Genomic DNA, 22075 nt, shown 5'->3' on the forward strand with positions numbered 1-22075 from the left:
AGGTTACGTTCTTGAAAGTACGCTGTGTGCCGGAAACAAGTTCAAAGGCATCTGCTTCGTGAGTAAAAAGTGTGGTGTACCATGACAACTTATTATCAACATCTTATTCTGTGACTTTCCATGAATGCTTTCTACAATGCTAATTTGTAAGTAACTAATATTGTAGCAATTTATTCCATCGACTTCACAGAATTTGCTTTTCATAACTAAGTCGTGCTGTCTGCTTGTGAACATTGATAAGAAATCGGTGTATTTTCTAATGTAACACAACACCTGATCTCCTACGCTTTTCTATTATTAATTTGTTACTGTCAGCAGATGTCAGTGTGACTGAAACTAGAGGTAGGTGCAACAGTTTGCTGTATCTTTTCTCCATAATATATATCATTGATGGCGGTGGAAATGTCTGTACTAATTTTAAATACATTTGTACATGAATATGGCATTTGCAGTCAGTAACAGATAAATGATGTAGGTACACCAGCTTGGCTCGCGTATAGATTTCCTGGAGTGAACATACAAGACTTATTCTCACAGAAAATTTTTCCATCGTACAGTAACGTAAAGAAAGACCACAGTAATTTTCGCGTTGCATTTATCACAAGCTCAGGACCACTTTTCTGGATATTATCCATTACAGACCTTTCATCAGAATGCTGTGCTGTTGCTCATTTCATTGTTACGGTCTGCAGCAGTGATGAATCGTCGCTGTGATACTCGTATGTGGAGTACCTGAGGCAGCAGAACTTCTCAGGAGCAGTTGCGAAGGCAACAACGTGGCCTTTAAGTCCGCCAGTGATGACCCTGACTGACAACCAGTGACCACTTACATACTCCCCCCCCCCCCAACCATCGACAAACCTGCAGCAAGTGTTCGACAACACGTAAGAGGTACCGTGCTTTTTAAACTCATAATCTTTTGTTAAAACACGCTAGCCAGCGAGTCTGACATTTCAGAACAATCGGTAAGCCACGCACACTTCTTGGCAGTGGGGGCATTGTCGAGTCGCTGTGGCATTGTTTCAGTATGTAAACACCTGGCATGTGAGTCGCTCAAGGTTGTACTGTTGGCCAGTCTGTAAGATGGGGTTGATTATGGTGAAAGAGGAAGATTTGTATTTTAACGACTATGTTGAATGCCTCTACGGTGGACAGCGGAACCAGGTATAACGTGGTCAGGCTGCCAGAAAATCACAAGTTGCAGTAGAGTTGTGAATGGGTGCTTGTTACATTCTGGATCGTACGCCAGAGAAACAGTGAAAACTCATTCATTTATTACTCAGAAGGCATTCGTTGTGACGATGCCCCATGACACCAACGCCCATGGGACATAAGCAGTGCACACCCAGCCAGAGAAGACTCCACAGCCAGCACATGGTGCACGGCCACGAGCCGGTGGCGTAGCGGCGAAGGCAGTGGCAGTGCAAAAGCGCTGACTCAGCGGGACAGGAACATCACATTGATCCCATCGACCTGATGCCATTACAGCCCAGATGGGGCAGTCGAGGCGTGGACGGTCACGCTGATTACCCATGCAGAAGGGGCAGCTCGCAACAGCAGAGTCTGCCCAGGGCAAAGGTAAGCAGCAAGAAGTTTGCACACACAGGAGATGGTGGACTGGACGGAAACCAGAGGCACAAGCAGATAACAGACCCTGCATGTGGCCCACTGATTGAAAAGTATTAAGTACACATCACTGGACTTGGCACCAACAGCAGTGCCACAGCTAGTAACATAACAGTCAGTGACTGATTAGCCATGTACACTGATATTGATTTGTAGACGTGTAAACTTGGTGGTCAGCATTGGTCGCTTCTCGAGACTGGCAATTGGCTAACTGTGATACCTTTCATTTAAAAAAGGTGCATTATGTAAACTGGCTTGGTGCCTACTTGTGTTGATAGTGCATCAGTTCTGATCGCGTGAGTCACAACACGCCTGTAGCTCAGATGTGAAGGAACCATGCCATCGACGCTGCAATAGCTCTGCCTCCCTGTTTCGTCACTGATATTGCTACTCTGGCTGCACCCTGTGACGCACGAGTGGCGTCCAATAAATAATTCAATGTTTTTTTTCTAGGCCAGTATCGATTGAGAAAATGTGGAATTTGTCGTGAGACATCGTAGAATATCCCCACTTCGGTCTCTATAGTTTCATAAAGTTTTGATGAGTAGCGAAACTATATGTAGGCTTCAAAATTATGTCTATAATGGAAGTGTTTTCCAAGCATAAAGCTGTCACTGAGTTTCATTTGGCAGCAAACCAGATCATAGATTCGTACTTGCATGCGGAATATCTCTGGAGAACTGGCGGTGAACAGAAGCACGGTGAGTTGATGGGCGAGGCGTCTCTCATCATCGCAACAAGGTCGTGCAGACCTGTCAGGTCTCCTTCGTCCCAGCTGGTCGCACACAGTTGCATCTCCTCCAGTGTTGGAATGTCTGAACACTATCATTTGAGGTGATCGATGGATCACAGTAAAACACCTCTCCACTTAACTGGACGTCGCTGTTGCTAGTGCTGACACACTTGTCCACCAGCTCAGGTACTGAAACCTATGTACCTGCTGGGTTCGTCGCTCCCTAACAAAAGAGCATAAAAAGAAAAAAGGACCATATGTTTGGCCCAGTGAAGGATGCACTCTGTGCAAAGCAGTATGTGAATGATTGAGAGGTTTTACATGCAGCAAGACGTTGCTAGTGGGGTAACAAGGTTGCCAGTGCATTTCGTTACTGCAAGTTGCCTACATCAGGGGCAGCTATGTACTCAGGGGCCAAGTGATTGTTCTCCTTTGATTCACAGGTAATTAACCCATTGCTCCCCCTGCCCCCTCCCTCCCCATATCCCCTCCCTCGCCCTTTGCTGCTACAGGTACAATTTCACGTCTGAGTTATTGCAATAGGCCGCCCTCTCACTCTTATCAATTTGATTGACTACATAATTAAATTGATCAATTAATTAACCTCTCACCCACTGGGTAAACCACTCCCCTCCTCCTCTCCTCCCTTCCCCCAGAGAATGGCAGGAAGTTCAACTTCCATCAGGACAACGCAACATACCACAGCTACTTCCACTATCCTAAGAAAATGGCGGGGAAAAAGGCCATTTGCGCTACCTCCACTAGCCTAACCCCACCCACTCCCCTCTCCTCGCCCATAAAATGGTGGGAAATTCAAAGCCCATCAGGATAATGCAACACATCACAGTTATCTCTACTAACCCAAGAAAATGGCGGGGGAAGGTATGTCACTTGGGCTACATCCACTATCCTAAGTCCCCCGACCACAACCTCTTTTTAGCGATTGCCAGGAAGAGGACTCAGCCTGAGCTGGACATAAATTGAATACTTAATTAAATTCATACCCCTCTGGTAAGCCCCCATTCCCTCCCAGCCTCCTCCCGGAAATTGGCGGGAAATAGGCTCAGTTTATCAGTCATTTGGAGGGAAATCAATTGCTGTGTATGGAGTATTGTTTAAACAATTTATACAATATTGTTTAAACAATTTATACAATGTGTGGAAACTGTTCATTTAAACAATTTGAGGCAGTAATTCCATCCAGTGTGTTTGCCAAAAGGTCCAGAGTCCGACTGAGCTAGTACACAGTACTGCCGTCGGAGAACACTGTCGTCCCTTCCGTGACATCATCGAAGATGGTGGTGTGGTGGTGGAGGGGAAGGATCTCATAACAGGAAATTCAAGTGTATTTTGTTTATTTATGAAAAAATCAGTTTGTGTGGGTCGGATTTCTCTTGCTCGTCATTCTACGCTGTTTGGAAACATGTAGGTCTTGTAAGAAGTAATTACATGGAGCAAACATGTTGCATAACCTAATATACGGCACAGTAGTCTGTATGTCTTAACCTAATATTTGGCCCTTTGTTGGCACTTAAATTATTGTTCTGTTAATTGGTTTCCCATGTCACCCCCATTTTCTTAAATTATTGTACCCCCTTTGAAATCAAATTAAGTAATTAGTTACGTCCTCCCACCATTTTCTGGTACACTTTTCGAATTTCACATGCTTTTGAACGCCATTTCTGGCGTATTCTTCCTTGTCACCCACTCCTTTAAACTATTGTACTGCGTTTTACATAATAATTATGCGAATTAACATACTTTTTTGCACATAACCTTCTGTTCCGCTACATGTCACACACTGATGCCCACTCCCCCCCGCCCCCCTCCATTAACTACTGTACCACTAACACCATTTTGATATAAATAATTTATGCACATTAATTAAATCGATATTCTTCACATGTATGGGGAAGTTTTTTTAAATTCATGACACCCTAATTGTCGGCCAAATCGATGGAATGTGGGGAAATTGAGGAAGTACTTGTGTGTCTTCTTCCTGCACAGAACAATTTGCACATGGAAACAAGCATCCGACAGCAAGAGGTATCCGAGAAAACATCGACATGGACGCGAAGGGAACCACGGAAACAGTCACTTTTTTTCGTCGAGGCAGCATTCTACTGCTTGTCTATTGAGGTAACACACGCGAGTTAACTACTGTATTTGACGCTATTTCAGGAAGGCAGGGAAACATCTGCCTCTAAACTCACTTGCACCTGCGTTAAAGGACGACATGGAGTGGATGGATTGGTCGGTTGAGATGGAGTTGTAACGAGGTGCGATTTAATGGTAGACTTATGTTGCTTTCTAGAGAGAGAGAGGGAGGGGGGAAGTTTTTGCAGGTCATTTGACCATTTTTTTTGCTGATGTTCTGTCAGGATGAATCAGATGTGTGACATAGCCTGCGTTCAACTCGTATACAACCGCTTGTTCTGTGTGGGTCTTAGAGCAGTGTCTACTTATGATGGTGTACAGTAAACCTCTCGGTCATCAGAGGACTTCCATCTCATGTGTGACGAAACGTGACACATTCCTCTAAACAAACGAAGATTTATGCGATGTACTCCATCTCCCTGTCGCACCTTAAGTGTAAAATCGATATTTCACTATCATAACTAGGTTAGCGATAGTGTTTGTGAGACACTGCAATCTTCTGTGTATACATTTGCTTGGCAGATGTGCTGTTTACTTTCTTTGTAAGAGGTATTCTCCGTAACCAACGATCATTTTATATAGGACTGATGTGCGCATAGTATAATTTCTGAATTGTGATCGGATGTGGTCAGTGGACGCTATATATCTCTGGAAAGCTATGTTGTGCATGTATCACACAGAGCCGCTGTTTTAAGGAAGTAGTTTTCTCGTTTTATGGTTCGATACCATAGTGAATGGTAGAGAACCCTGCAAGAAGAATGTATGTCATGCGCTGGAAATATACTTCTTACACTGGAATATTAACAGCGCTGCGTTCCACACGACTGATAGGTCGGGAACTCAAGCGATTTAACATTATAGCCTGTTTTAAGTTTGGATCCTTTGGAGTGCGTGTGTTTATGACCTCTCTTACCAGTACCTTCCCGGGTACAGATTCTAGACTCTAGAACGATACTTTAAGAGTTGATAAAGTAGTTGCTTTACGTAAAATGCTTCGAACTGCATCCGTCTGGAGCTCCATCGTGCATAAAAATCACCCTTTTCTGGTTCTTCTTAAACCTGTGCTATTTCGGCCGCGGTGGTCTCGCGGTTCTAGACGCGCAGTCCGGAACCGTGGGACTGCTACGGTCGCAGGTTCGAATCCTGCCTCGGGCATGGATGTGTGTGATGTCCTTAGGTTAGTTAGGTTTACGTAGTTCTAAGTTCTAGGGGACTGATAACCACAGCAGTTGAGTCCCATAGTGCTCAGAGCCATTTGAACCATTTGAACCTGTGCTATTTCATCACAACACTTTCAAATTTGTTACTGTACACCGATAAGGGGTGCTAACCCCTTGAGATGAGTGTATCTGGAGAAATCTTGTGTACTTGGATGGGCGAGGCCTTGGCTAGATCCATTCATTCACGAGACGTGGAATGTAGCGGTCACTTCTGGTAGACTGCAGATTAAATTGGTAACGATGCTGCAGGGCGAGTTGGTCAATGACAATGTGAGGGCTCTTTCAGTCTCTAATCTTACCCCAAGACTGTAAGAATTCTCTGTGACACCCATCAGCATAGAGATAGATCGTAAATTAAGCACTATGCTTGAGATTCTGATATACTTAGATGATGTATTTGTTCAACAATTAACAATGAATGGACGTACTGCACAGTCATCTATATCTACATACATACTCCGCAATCCACCATACGGTGCGTGGCGGAGGGTACCTCGTATCAGAACTAGCATCTTCTCTCCCTGTTCCACTCCCAAACAGAACGAGGGAAAAATTACTGCCTATATGCCTCTGTACGAGCCCTAATCTCTCTTACCTTTGTGGTCTTTCCGCGAAGTTGGCGGCAGTAAAACTGTACTGCAGTCAGCCTCAAATGCTGGTTCTCTAAATTTCCTCAGTAGCGATTCACGAAATGAATGCCTCCTTTCCTCTAGAGACTCTCACCCTAGTTCCTGAAGCATTTCCGTAACACCGCGTGTTGATCAAACCTGCCAGTAACAAATCTAGCAGCCCGCCTCTGAATTGCTTCTATGTCCTCCCTCAATCAGACCTGATAGGGATCCCAAACGCTCGAGCAGTACTCAAGAATAGGTCGTATTAGTGTTTTATATGCGGTCTTCTTTACAGATGAACCACATCTTCCCAAAATTCTACCAATGATCCGAAGACGACTATCCGCCTTCCCCACAACTGCCATTACATGCTTGTCCCACTTCATATCGCTCTGCAACGTTACGCTCAAATATTTAATAGATGTGACTGTGTCAAGCACTACACTGTGGAGTATTAAAACAGTACAGGATTCTTTTCATATTCATCTGCATTAATTTTCATTTATCTACATTTAGAGTTAGCTGCCATTCTTTACACCAATCACAAATCCTGTCCAAGTCATCTTGTATCCTCCTACAGTCACTCAAGGACGACACCTTCCCGTACACCACAGCATCATCAGCAAACAGCCAAACATTGCTATCCACCCTATCCAAAAGATCATTTATGTAGATAGAAAACAACAGCGGACCTACCACACTTCCCTGGGGCACTCCAGATGATACCCTCACCTCCGATGAACACTCACCATCGAGGACAACGTTCTGGGTTCTATTACTTAAGAAGTCTTCGAGCGACTCACATATTTGGGAACCAATCCCATATGTTTATACCTTAGTTAGGAGTCTGCAGTGGGGCACCGAGTCAAACGCTTTCCGGAAGTCAAGGAATATGGCATCCGTCTGATAGCCTTCATCCATGGATCGCAAGACATCATGTGAAGAAAGGGCGAGTTGCGTTTCGCAGGAGCGATGCTTTCTAAAGCTGTGCTGATGTATGGACAGCAACTTCTCTGTCTCAAGGAAATTCGTTATATTCGAACTGAGAATATGTTCGTGAATCCTGCAACGAACCGATGTTAAGGATATTGGTCTGTAATATTGAGGATCCATCCTTCTACCCTTCTTATATGCAGGCGTCACCTGCGCTTTTTTCCAGTCGCTCGGGACTTTACGTTGGGCAAGAGATTCGCGGGAAATGCAAGCTAAGTAAGGAGCCAGTGCAGTAGAGTACTCTCTGTAAAACCGAATTGGAATCCCATCAGGACCTGGCGATTTATTTATTTTCAACCCATTCAGCTGCTTCACAACCTCAGGGATGTCTATCACTACATACGGGAATCTGTATGAGACTCAAACGGCGGTATGTTTGTACGATCCTCCTGCGTGAAAGATTTCTCAAATGCTAAATTTAAAATTTCAGCTTTCGTTTTGCTGTCTTCCGTTGCCACGCCAGACTGATCAGCGAGTGACTGGATGGAAGCCTTCGACCCGCTTACCGATTTTACGTAAGACCAGAATTTCCTTGGGTTTTCAGCAAGATTTGCTAAGGTATGACGGTGGTAGTGGTTGAATGCTTCGCGCATCGCTCTTTTTATAGAAGCACGAATCTCTACTAACTTTTGTCTGTCCTCATTCTCCCGGTCTTTCTTGCACCGCGAGTGCAACTGCCTTTGTTTCCTGAGCATTCTCCGTATTGCGCTGTTAAACCACGATGGGTCTTTTCCGTCCGTAACCCACTTTTTCGGCACATACGTGTCCAATGCGTGATTTACAATGTGTTTAAAATTTGCCCATAATTCTTCCACGTCCATCGTACTGGAAGTAAATGAAGTCGATTCATTTGCTAAGTGGGATGCTAACAACTGCTTATCTGCTCTTTCTAGTAAGAATACTCTTCTAGCCTTCTTGACCCACTTTTTAACTTTCGTAACCATAGTCGTAATGACAACATCATGATCACTAATCCCTGTCTCAACACTGACACCGTCGATGAGGTCTGGGCTGCTGTATAATATTTCCATTACGCGTTGGCTGTCGATTTAGCTACTCAAGACAGTTTTCGGATAATGTGTTCAAATGTAATTCACACGACGGCTTGTCTGTACCACCTGTAGTGAATCCATAGACATCCCAGTCTATACTAGGTAGGATGAAGTCGCCTCCGACTAATATAGCATGATCTGGGTACTTCTGCGGTACAGAATGTAGACTCCCTTTGAATGATTCTAGAACTGTCACGGTGGAACCTGGTGGGCGGTAATAACACCCCACAATTAACTTTATTTCCCGTAGCCCTGTTAAACGTGTCCAGATAACTTCACAATCACACTCTACTTCGATCTCAGTAGACACAATATTTTTGTCAACTGCAATGAAGACAGCACCTCCTATGGTGTCTAATCTGTCTTTCCGATACACGTTCCAACCCTCACTAAATATTTCAGAACTTCCTATCTCAGGGTTCAGCCAGGTCTCAGTCCCGAGAATAATTTGCGCGCCACACGCTTCCTGGAGGGCAGTAAATTCAGGAACTTTCTTCCGAACACTGAAAATTTACTGCTAATATCTTGATAGGTGAAGTGTCTTTACACTGGGTCCTGATTTCCCTGCCTGCGCGTCGACTGGTGAGTGTTCATCAGAACACCTCGCACTACTGCCTAGCCTAAAAAAACCCCCATGTGCACGCCACAAGTACTCTTCTACCCGAGTAGCCGCTTCCTTTGTGTAGTGCACCCCTGACCTATCTAGGGGCGTCCTACAATTCCCCACCCAATAGCGTAAGTCTAGAAATCTGCAGCCAAGACCGTTACAGAGTCGACGAAGCCTCTGGTTGAGACCCTCCACTAGGCTCCAAACCAAAAGACCCCGATCCGCTCTGGGAACGATGCGCTAATTAGAGAGCTCTGCTTGCACCCCGCGTGCGAGACCAGCGGTCTTCACCAAATCCGCCAGCCGCCTGAACGAACTGAGGATCGCCTCAGAACCCAAGCGACAGGCATCATTGGTGCCGACGTGACCAACTACGTTGGATTTCTTTCCAGCCCTGTACGCTATTTCCCTAAGGGGCTCCATCACCCGCCTAACGTCGGAGCTCCCAATAACCAGCAAGCCTTTGCCCCCGTGTGCCTGCTCGGGCCCTGCTGAAGGAGCGGCCACCTGCCCACTGACAGGATGAACGGGCGAGGCCAGCCGGCTAGCCTCCACATTGGCCCTCCACCTCGAGTGATCCGAACGCGCTGCAGTCCGCCACTCACCCTGAGGAGAGGGCGGCCCCACGCGCCGGGTACACTAGAAGGTGCCTCGCGGCCGCAGTAAGCGACACCTGGGGTGTCTCAAGCGACGCGCCACACCCTCCGTCGTCGCTGCACCTCGAGCCAGCAGCCTGAAGGCGGCTGACCGTGCCCAACAGCACGCTCAGCTGCTCGCGAACCGCGGCAGTTCCTCCTGCGCCCGCACACAGCACGCACACACCCTATCCATCCTACTGCTAATATCTAACGACTCTGCGAATTTATACTATACGGCTATCAATAAGCAATATTACTCCTCTCAAATACGAGAATACGCAAGGATTTTATGTAATTAAATATGCAAGCGCACAAACACTCGGAAAAAATTAAGAATCAAACTGCAAAACAAATATGAAAGCTAAATATGCGACTCGCTATCTACATTCGCAAAAATACTCGAGAAGTAGAGAGGGGGGCAGTAAAGCTATGATGTTGAAATTGGGGAAACATGTTGTCGCAGCATTGCCCAGTGTTGTAATTACTGTAAAATTGCACTATCAAATGTGATGCTTATTATTAGAGTACATTGATGGTGTCTTTTCCACCCCATCCATCCACTGGTACACTGTTGGTTCCCACATAATGACTGACTGACATCGCTTGTTTGAGTTGGAGAAAGTGATGTGTCGGCAGCGGGGCCAACACCTTGTAGATCGAAGTGGCTGAAAGTGCACGCTAAACTAACGCAGACGGGCGTGAAGTACTGGAACATGAGACTTATTAATGAATAAGAAGAAAAGTACGTAGCTGGAATAATATACTTAACTTTATTCTCTTGTTGGAATACATCTCTTGAATAGTAGTAAGCTATAAGCACTGATACAAATGGCGCCTTGCTAGGTAGTAGCTATGGAATAAGCTGAAGGCTATTCTATCAGTCTCTCGGCAAATGAGAGGAAGACTTGGTAGGTCTGGTCGCAAGCTATGTCGTCCGTACAACTGGGGCGAGGTCTAGTCCGTGTCTTGTGACCTGCCATGTGGTGGCGCTAGGATTGCGATTACACAGTGGCGACACGCGGGTCCGACATGTACTACAGGACCGCGGCCGATTTAAGTTACCACCTAGCAAGTGTGGTGTCTAGCGGTGACACCACATTCCTCCCCCGCAAATCGGCGAACGGTCGTGAGATAAGGCTTCCGCCCGCCGTGGGGAGGACCCCATGTTGACGTATGCGATGAGGTGGGGAGCCTAACAACAGGCGAGGCCGTGCCACCCGCACCCGGCCATTCGGTCCGAGGGGAGCTAGGAAACGCCTGCAAACCTAGTCCAGGGTGCACGTCAACCTGAGGTGTATGCGCACGGAATGAGACAGAAGGGTCGACCTCCATGTGGTCGGAGCACCCGACGGGCGAAGACGACATCTGGTCCGGAGCGGGCAAGAGGTCCATGGCGGAGGACGGCTGGTCACGGGAAGCGAGCGGCGGCGCGTGACCCAGGGAGGCGCCAGGCGGTTGCAGCGACGCGTCCACTGCGGGCGGCGCCGGCGGCGGCTGCGGCGGCGGCGCGACGCCATGGGGCAAAATGGAAGGCAGCGTCGGCAACACCTGGGGATGAGGCGAGCCAGTAGATGGGTCCCCAGGGCGCTGACCTGACGGCTCCGTCGCTGAAAGCAGACGGGGAGCGGCAGAACCCAGGCGACGACAGAGGCGCAGCTGATTGAGATGCCGACGCACCTCACCAGAGGCCCCCAAAACCAAATACATCGCGCGGCCGAGGCAGCGAAGAATGCGCCCTGCGAGCCAACGCCGTGAACCGCGATAATTGCGATAATAGACAACGTCGCCAAGAGCAAAAGCAGGAGCCTGCCGCTGCACAGGAACCTGATGCGGCGGATGTAGCAAAGACATCAGGGTGCGATGAGATCGACCATGGAGCAATTCAGCCGGCGAGCGACCATCGCGGGGCTGAGAGCGATACGAAGACAAAAAGAGCAACAAAGCGTCCTCCCGAGAATGCGACTCTTTCAATTTCAACATCTGGGACTTGAAAGTCCGGACCAATCGTTCAGCGGCACCGTTTGACTGAGGCGAAAACGGCGCGGACGTCAGATGTTGAATACCATTGGCCTTGCAGAATGACTGAAATTCTGCGGACATGAATTGTGGGCCATTGTCGGAAACAAGAGTCTGCGGAAGACCTTCAATGCAAAAGATAGCAGACAAGGCTTGGATTGTGGCAGAAGACGTCGTGGAAGACATCCGGACAACAAAAGGAAAATTACTGAAAGCATCGACCACAACCAACCATCGAGCATTCCAGAATGGACCAGCAAAATCGATGTGCAAGCGTTGCCAAGGGGAAGTGGCGTTCGGCCATGCAAAGAATTTACGCGGCGGTGCGGATTGGTGTTCGGCACACGCCACGCAAGAGGAGCACATATTCGTAATCGCAGCATCGATTCCGAACCAAGTACAGTGCTGACGAGCAAGTTGTTTCGTACGCACTATACCCCAATGTCCTTGGTGCAGAAGCTTTAAGACAGAGGACTGCAACGAACGTGGGACCACGACTCGGGATTGATCATTATCAGAACGCAACAACAAAACACCACGACGTACAAAAAGTCTCTCCTTGTGAGCAAAAAAACCGGCGAACCAAAGGATCCTCGATCCGTGACTTTGACAAGGGCCATTGCGTAGCAACAAAACGCAAAACTGTAGCAAGGACAGGGTCAGCAGCTGTGGCTGTAGCTACACGACGAAAATCAATCGGAAACGATGCGACCACGTCATCGGCTTCCGAATCAATGAACATGCAAGCAAGTTCGGAAGAATCGAATGCTTTATCCTCAGCAACAGGCAAACGGGACAACGCATCAGCGTTTCCGTGCTTAGCAGTGGACCGATACAAAATATCGTAGCGGTACTGCGAGAGAAAAAGTGACCAGCGAATGAATTTCTGCGCTGTACGTGGAGGTACAGGCTTGTGCGGATGAAAAAGCGATGTCAACGGTTTGTGGTCTGTGATGATGGTAAAGTGACGACCATACAAGAAGTCATGGAACTTGGTAACACCAAACACGAGAGCTAAAGCTTCTTTCTCTATTTGCGAATAATTTCTTTGCGCAGATGAGAGCAATTTGGACGCAAAGGCAATAGGGCGATCATGCGAGCCATCTTTGTGCGCAAGCACAGCACCGATCCCGAAATCCGATGCATCTACCATCAACAAAAGGGGTTTTCGGGGATCGAATGGCGTAAGGCAAGTATTTGAAAGTAACGCCGATTTCAACTGGCGAAAGGCGCGTTCGCATTCCGTCGTCCAGACGAACGGAACACCTTTACGGCGTAAGCGATGAAGCGGAGCTGAAATGGAAGAAGCATTGCGCAAAAATTTATGATAATAAGTAATTTTACCCAGCACACTCTGTAGCTGTTTCAAATTCTGCGGAGCAGGTAAATCCTGTATGGCACGGAGGTGCTCTGGACTCGGATGTATACCTTGGGCATTTATGACATGCCCCAGGTAGGGTAAGTCCCGAGCAAAGAACACACATTTGTCCTTTCTCAAGCGAAGACCATTCTGACGCAAGACCTGAAATAATGTTCGGAGATTTTGCAAATGTTCTGCTTCTGTCTGTCCTGAGATCACAATATCGTCCAGATAGTTCGCAGCAGTAGGGACCGACGCACAAATAGTTTGTAAATATTGCTGAAACAATGCAGGGGCGGATGCACACCCGAATGGCAGTCTTTTGAAGCGATACAAGCCAAGATGCGTGTTTACCACCAAGACGCGCTGGGATTCTTCATCCACAGGTATTTGCAAGTACGCATCTGCTAGGTCCAATTTTGAAAAATAGTTTCCCGGGCACAGTTTGTCAAAAAGATCTTCCGGGCGGGGCAAAGGAAAAGTAGCAGTCACAAGTTGTGGATTCACAGTTGCCTTGAAGTCCACACAAAGTCTCAGTTTTCCGGAAGGTTTTGGCAAAATTACTAAGGGTGAGGCCCAGAGAGAAGCCTGCACACGTTCAATTACACCTTGAGATTCTAACTCGGCCAATGTTCTTGCGACCTCATCACGCAATGCGTGGGGAACATTGCGCGCTCTGAAAAATTTCGGTTGCGCGTTGTCTTTCAATTCCAAATGTGCAGCATAGTTCTTAGCGCAACCAAGGCCCGGTACAAAAATGTCTGCAAATTCTTCACAAAGACTAGAAACACTGGCGGAAGGCACAGTCTGATTCACTGATAGGACCTGATTTACTATAGACAAATTAAACAATTGAAACAAATCTAAGCCAAACAAGTTCACTGCACTAGAAGAACGAAGAACGTAAAATGATACAAGTTTTGTTTGTCCCTTGTATGTTGCAATAAGGCTGCACTGTCCTAACACAGGGATCGGCTGTCCTGAGTAACTAGTTAACTTAACATTTGCGGCACGCAATGGCGGTTTGCCCAGTTGTTTGTACGTGTCGTGATTGAGCAACGAAACTGCAGCTCCGGTATCGAGCTGGAATGGTATCACTTTGCCTGCAAAGTCTAGGTCCACAAAAAGTTTATTGTCCTGTTGACGACAAGAGCGACTGTCACGTGCAAATTGAACTGATACAGGTACAGAAGCACTTGCGACTTTACGGGATTTCTTGCGACGTCGACACACACTTTGGGTGGGACGAACACAGTCACTGTTAGCTAAAGTGTCACTGGACGGGTGGGAATGAACTACATGAATGTCCATGGGTGAAGGTCCACGAGCCTGATTGTCCTGGGTTCGATTCCGGCGCGAAGCAAAAGGCCTGGAATTATTGCGATTGTCTGATCTAAGCTTTTTCTGGCAAACACTTTGTACATGTCCTTTCTTTTGACAGTAAAAGCAAATAGCTTGGCGTGACGGGCAATTTTCACGCGAATGTCTAGTTGCACACCGCGGACATGATTTCACTGCAGTTGCTTGCTTACGCGGCGCACGTGTTTGCGAGCGCGGCTGCGACGGGCGCGAGGGCCGCTTAGCGTCCCGTGCAGCGGGCCCGGCGGGCTGATTAATGTGACACACTGCTGGCGAAGTTTCAAATGAGTCCTGAGCAAAGTCAAGTGTGTCTTGCCTATCCAATATGTCTATCACTTGTTGAAGGGAGGGATTTACGAGTTTCAAAATCTGTTCCCGTATGCGAACATCAGAAACGTTCTGTGCTATTGCATCACGCACCATAGTATCTGAATAAGGGAGGCCACAGTCACATTCAAAGGCACACTCCCTAGTAAGTCCTTGCAAAGTTGCAACCCACTCCCGATTAGTCTGACCGGCCGTACGTTTTGTACGAAAGAACGTATACCGTTTTGCAACTACATTGACTGTTTCTTTGAAATAGGCATCTAAAGCAGACAAAATTTCTTCGTAGGACAGAGTTGCTACGTCGCGTCGGGGAAACAATTTCACTATCACACGGTAGGTAGACACACCGACACAAGAAAGCAAAAACGGCTGCCGCTCTTTACCTTGAATTCTGTATGCTGCGAGATGAAACTGGAACTGGCTGGCCCACTCAGTCCAGGTTTCGCACTCGGCCTCAAAGGGCCTAAATGGCGGTGCGACAGCGTTGTGTGGCTGCGGTAGCGATGAAGCGGCGGCTGCCGCATCGGTTTGCAGCGCACGTTGACCCTGGACGAGCTGTCCAAGGGCTTCCAATAACGCCTGCGTCTGCTGATTCTGCAAGCGAAAAAATTCGGACAGTACATCTGGAGATTGTGGCGAAGCCATGACACAAGCAAATCAGAGCACAAAAAGGGAAAAAGAACAAATCAGTCCAAAGCAGAAAAAACACTTTCTCTCGTCGCCATGTGATGTGTCGGCAGCTGGGCCAACACCTTGTAGAATGAAGTGGCTGAAAGTGCACGCTAAACTAACGCAGACGGGCGTGAAGTACTGGAACATGAGACTTATTAATGAATAAGAAGAAAAGTACGTAGCTGGAATAATATACTTAACTTTATTCTCTTGTTGGAATACATCTCTTGAATAGTAGTAAGCTATAAGCACTGATACAAATGGCGCCTTGCTAGGTAGTAGCTATGGAATAAGCTGAAGGCTATTCTATCAGTCTCTCGGCAAATGAGAGGAAGACTTGGTAGGTCTGGTCGCAAGCTATGTCGTCCGTACAACTGGGGCGAGGTCTAGTCCGTGTCTTGTGACCTGCCATGTGGTGGCGCTAGGATTGCGATTACACAGTGGCGACACGCGGGTCCGACATGTACTACAGGACCGCGGCCGATTTAAGTTACCACCTAGCAAGTGTGGTGTCTAGCGGTGACACCACAGAAAGTGTTTCTGTGGAGGGACAACACTTTCTGCGGATGGAAAGCACCGAAACAGCGATCACGTACATAACTGCAATGTGGGGAATCAGTCGATATGGAACGCAGAGCCATCAGCTACTCCGTCACTGTGAGAGATGAGTTTAAATGTAGAGCTCGTCAATCACTTTTGGACGTCAGTTTGGAAATTCTCCACAACGCCGCCAAACTTTTCCAGTTTCCTTATGTTGTAACTGTCTTTTATTTCAAATCATCCAGTGTGTGTGGTGTGTTATGGTGGCTGGAGTAAGAAGATGATTTACACTATGTGACGTCTAATTTTCTGGGAGAGGCAATGCATCAGAACGTTTAAATGTCAGTTTAGAACCTGACACAGACCTCGAAGTAGTGGTGGAAAAATAAAATGTATGGCAGTGTACAAAGAGTGTTACAGCAGAAAAAACACAATGTTCAAACAACGACTCAGGGTCACAGGATGCGTCTCTTGCGACTTACAGTATGGTCTGTGGGACACGGTCATCGTCTTACAGTTTAGCTGATGAAACTTTAAACCGGTCTGTGCAGTGGATCAATACATGTGTATTTAATAGGAGGCCGGCACACATGCGGTATTTGTTTTTGAAATATGGGGGGAAAGAGATGCGGTAAAAATCTTATCGAGTTCTCTATCGGATGAAGTAAGTGGAGCTTTTATAGTTTGTAATTTTTCTCTGGTCGATGGAATAGAATAACAATGATAGAATTTTGGGGTGATAGGCGTGAATGGACCCTGATGGACGTGGATCTACATTACCTCTGTGTGGAGTGGAGAAGCACTACAATGCAGTAGCAAAATCCACGTCCTTCCCCCCAGTTCCCATACTGTCTTTTACCACCACGTGTTGCGGGAGCAAGCCTCGTTTCCAACGAATGGTCAGAACACAGTTCTGTCCCAGTAGCTCAGTTTCGTCTGTTTCTACACAGGGTGCAGAAGGTGGTAGATATAGTTTCCTCTAACCGCTACGCAGTTCTGACGTATATTGGAATGATCATGTGGGCAAAGCTGCAGGGATGGTAGCGCAGAGTCTGAGGGGGCAGTTGCAGGATGCATAGAGGCTATCTAAAACGAGGAATTTTACTGTAGCAGATAGTTTCGAGAAAGGGGACTCGTTTCGAGATATGAGAGTGCCAGAAATATGATTCACTAGTGGCTGTAATCATTAAAAGACTTACAGAATGAGATTTTCACTCTACAGCGGAGTGTGCACTGATATGAAACTTCCTGGCAGATTAAAACTGTGTGCCAGACCGAGACTCGAACTCGGGACCTTTGTCTTTCACAGGCAAGTGCTCTACCATCTGAGCTACTCAAGCATGACTCACGCCCCCTCCTCACAGGTTTACTTCTGCCAGTACCTGGTCTCCTACCTTCCAAACCTTACAGAAGCTCTCCTGCGAACCTTGCAGAACTTCTGCAAGGTTCACAGGAGAGCTTCTGACACTCGCAAGAAAAACTTAAGAGACACGTCCACCCATCGTTGATTTTCGGTCAGTATTATTTCGTATCGGCAGCAATGTGTTATTGACGAAGTATTGTACTTAGTAGTAGGGAGTGCGTGATAGGTTCGCCTTGAGCATCAGGCTTATAATGTACGTGATTGTGTTGCGACATGTGCAAAGGAACTGACTATGTCCATTCTTATGGAAGGTATGGATTTGACGTGGAGTACTGTGGTAGCAAAGGGGAGAATATGTCAAGTCCTAAGAATGGTAGCGATATTTCTATTTCCAGAGACGCAGCTGTCAACTGGGTGTATTTCCGGTGCTCTGCTCATTGTCAGATGTCATTCAGCTGAGACCGCATGTGCGCAGCTCGTGGTCGTGCGGTAGCGTTCTCTCTTCCCGCGCTCGGGTTCCCGGGTTCGATTCCCGGCGGGGCAGGGATTTTCTCTGCCTCGTGATGACTGGGTGTTATGTGCTGGCCTTAGGTTAGTTAGGTTTAAGTAGTTCTAAGTACTAGGGGACTGATGACCGTAGACGTTAAGTCCCATAGTGCTCAGAGCCATTTTTTGAGTCGGCAATCGTACCATTTGGTTGTAAGTATAGGGATAAAATATATATCAGGACGATTCTGTCTATGAGTCCTTGGCATGCAGCGATGGTGACCTTTGGCAGGAATGATTCACGTTTCCCATTAACTGTAGGAGCCGTCCGAATGCAGAGGCCTGTTGGAGTGTAGGAATGTAGTTAACTCAACAATATTGTTGTAGACGGCTGAATAGCTAACTTATACTTAGTATCTGTTGGGTAGCATTCGTGATCTCGTGTAAACGTGACAAGATTCAGTATGGACGTGTGTATGCGCTGGACCGTTATTCCCTTCCACGTATATTGTCCAGTTGAGTGCTTCTGCACATTTCGTGCCTTAATTTAGTTGAGGGAACATCGATTGTGGTGTGCACATGTAGAGGTGAAAGACACATTTGCTGGTTCTCTAGATGAGAGTAAGCCCTTATTTGACTTTGTAAATTATAGGGGTGATTTGGAATCTGACACATCAACAGTATCGGTATTCATGAGTGGAAATATCAGTTTCCTCTATCTTTTTTTTTTCCAATTCTCACGTAAAGGTCTTCACAAACGGTATAAGTTTCTAGTTACTAAGTGGTTTACAGCACGCTCCACCTGCATAAAGTTTCGGGTTCGTAGAGAAATAATTTCGAGTGTGTATCTTCGGAATTATGTTGGCGCGAGCGATCGGTAGGATTCTGCTGTGTGCTTCATATAGAGAAGTACCGCGAAAATGGCGTAATATTATGGCAAAGCACGTGAAAATACATGTATTCCAGAGTCTGGAGATGGATGTAGAAAAGCAAGCAAGCAAGCAGGTGCGGACCAGAAACAGTAACGCGTTCTGAGAGTGACTTGGGTCCGCTGAGGGCGCGCTGATCACGCATCGAGAGTGGGTGGCCGCCAAACCTCGCAGGGAAACGTCTGGTGCTGCGAGCAGTGTAGACGCTGCTGTCTGTCTTCGTAGTTTATGCACAAATGATGTAAATGGGACGATTCTGTATGGAGCAGGATGCGATTTGTGTGTTTACTACATCGACACTTCCAGAAGCGCTGATTCGATGACTTTCCTAGGACTGAGTAGAATCGAGACATATAGCCTGCGTGAGTGCAGTCGCTGTACAGATATAGGGGATAACTGCACTACGTGTGTAAAATGTGTATTGCTAGAATCGCTAGCTTGCTAGAATTGCTGTAAATGTTCCGTTATTTGACACAGTGCCATTAAAACTGGGAAATGAAAGCATTAAATATCAGTCGCAGAATTAACAATCTTATGGCCCATGTTCACTGATTTTCTTTTCCACTAGTTATTACATTGTACAGAGTTTGTTTTATTAAAGTCCCTCAGTTCATTAATTCGTCACAAATACAAGAATGTTCGTGGCAAATTCACATGGGGATGCTGTATAGCTACGTGGAATGGCCATACGTACATCTGAATATATCCTATAAAGGGCATTCCATTACAGTGCCTGTTTTTTATAACACACACACACACACACACATAAATAATATTTCATGATCCTTAGTCACTAACAATTCATGGTACGATCATTGTTCACAGATTTTTACACGTAACATCTATGTAGTTCGCTGGTTAATGTTCATCTTATAAAAAATTGCGTGTAATTTCATCATATCTACCTTCTTACACGTTCCAATTTTGAAACTTATGAACTAGTATTTGCTGCTACTTTTGATTGTGTATACTATTGCAGCGCATTGTTAAGTTTACTTGACAGTACACAGTTTTGCAGCTGTTCCTATAAACGACACTTGTTTGGACTGGAGATTTATTAGAGTGAGTCGTTAGAAAGTTTGTGGTCCTCTTATTAGGGCGCAGTACACAGGAAAAACGGCACGAAAAAACAGGAAAGAGCCTATCTCCACTCCCAGTTTGCTCAGATTTTACTTTTGTGTAGCATTTGTAAAACATTACATTCAATGAGAGCTATTATGGTAACATTTTATTTATATATACAGGTCAGACATGACTGCATAATTACTTTTGGCTACAAGCATTAATTCTTTTCTCCGAAGAGTTTGTCTTTCCAACTATTCAATGGAAATGTTTTCAATTTTTCGGAGATCTTTCCCTTCGTGTGAAGTTTCCAACGATGTAGGCGAAGTTTTGCTACCTCGACGTTGTAGTCTCGGTGTAGGTGTTGAGAAACGCCCGGCACGAGCAAAGGGTCAAACTCGAACCTCTGGGCGACGATTGTGTAGCAGATGCGGCCAACTTGTCGCTGCCTCGACTGCTTTCGACTGTGCAGCTCCGCCATGCGTGTCCATGAAAAATGTTTAAAGTACATCACTACACACTAATTAACTTATAAGTTATTATTGTTTGTTCAGGATCAGTTCTGAAGATTATTTGGCTTGGCGATGTATTCTCACACATCTTCCAAATTTACTGAACATGCCTCGGTTTGCGCTACGCAAAATTTTTTATACGTTGGTAAATTCATAGAGCGCAGACACTGCGTTCTGCAAACGTCCACTGCTGCTCCGCGTCGCCGTAATCTCTGATTTGATCTGTTGATGGGCTTCGTCCTCTGTCATACTTCACATGTTCGTTTTATGCTTTGTACTTGTCTTTTGAGGTCATTGGCACAACAGTACCTTTTTATGATTGTCACACACTTATCAATTCGTATATGCCCCCAAGTCATGTGTATGCACTAGATGAAATATTTCATGCACGACTGTGATGTACGCGTGCACCTCACATCTGTGTTTACATCCCTCCTATGGAAAAGGACTGAATTTTCTATTTTACATCGCTCGCTTAGGTCTCACACAGGATCCTAGGACAAGAATGTTCTTACCTAATTCCAAGTCTGATCTGAGTTCTGCAATTCGGCCATGTCTTTACACATCTGGAACGACTTTTACCTATGTGTTTGACCCCTAAGTACCTAGAAGCCCGTTAAATCAGATCAGTAAGGTCATCCATTCCGCACCGTAGGTGTGATAAAGGATTTGCTACTAACTTGTCACATGCTTTGATACTTGTTATTATTTGTTCTTACTGTTGTGAGGATAGAGCCTACTGGGACGACGTGTCATGTACAATTTTGCATGTAAGCAAAAAGCTCAGAGTTTGATGATCACTGTATACTATTATTGGTTTACTGTGGATGTTGTTGTTGTTGTGGTCTTCAGTCCTGAGACTGGTTTGGTGCAGCTCTCCATGCTACTCTACCCTGCGCAAGCTTCTTCCAGTACCTACTGCAACCTACATCCCTCTGAATCTGCTTAGTGTATTCATCTCTTGGTCTCCCTCTACGATTTTTACCCTCCACGCTGCCCTCCAATGCTAAATTTGTGATCCCTTGATGCCTCAGAATATGTCCTACCAACCGATTGCTTCTTCTAGTCAAGTTGTGCCACAAACATATCTTCTCCCCAATCCTATTCAATACCTCCTCATTAGTTACGTGATCTACCTTATCTTCAGCATTCTTCTGTAGCACCACATTTCGAAAGCTTCTATTCTCTTCTTGTCCAAACTGGTTATCGTCCATGTTTCACTTCCATACATGGCTACACTCCATACAAATACTTTCAGAAACGACTTCCTGACACTTAAATCTATACTCGATGTTAACAAATTTCTCTTCTTCAGAAACGATTTCCTTGCCATTGCCAGTCTACATTTTATATCCTCTCTACTTCGACCATCATCAGTTATTTTACTCCCTAAATAGCAAAACTCCTTTACTACTTTAAGTGTCTCATTTCCTAATCTAATCCCTTCAGCATCACCCGATTTAATTTGACTACATTCCATTATCCTCGTTTTGCTTTTGTTGATGTTCATCTTATATCCTCCTTTCAAGACACTGTCCATTCCGTTCAACTGCTCTTCCAAGTCCTTTGCTGTCTCTGACAGAATTACAATGTCATCGGCGAACCTCAAAGTTTTTACTTCTTCTCCATGAATTTTAATACCTACTCCGAATTTTTCTTTTGTTTCCTTTACTGCTTGCTCAATATACAGATTGAATAACATCGGGGAGAGACTACAACCCTGCCTCACTCCTTTCCCAACCACTGCTTCCCTTTCATGCCCCTCGACTCTTATAACTGCCATCTGGTTTCTGTACAAGTTGTAAATAGCCT

This window comes from Schistocerca nitens, chromosome 10 (genome assembly GCF_023898315.1).
Source record: "Schistocerca nitens isolate TAMUIC-IGC-003100 chromosome 10, iqSchNite1.1, whole genome shotgun sequence".
Classification (NCBI taxonomy): Eukaryota; Metazoa; Arthropoda; class Insecta; order Orthoptera; family Acrididae; genus Schistocerca; species Schistocerca nitens.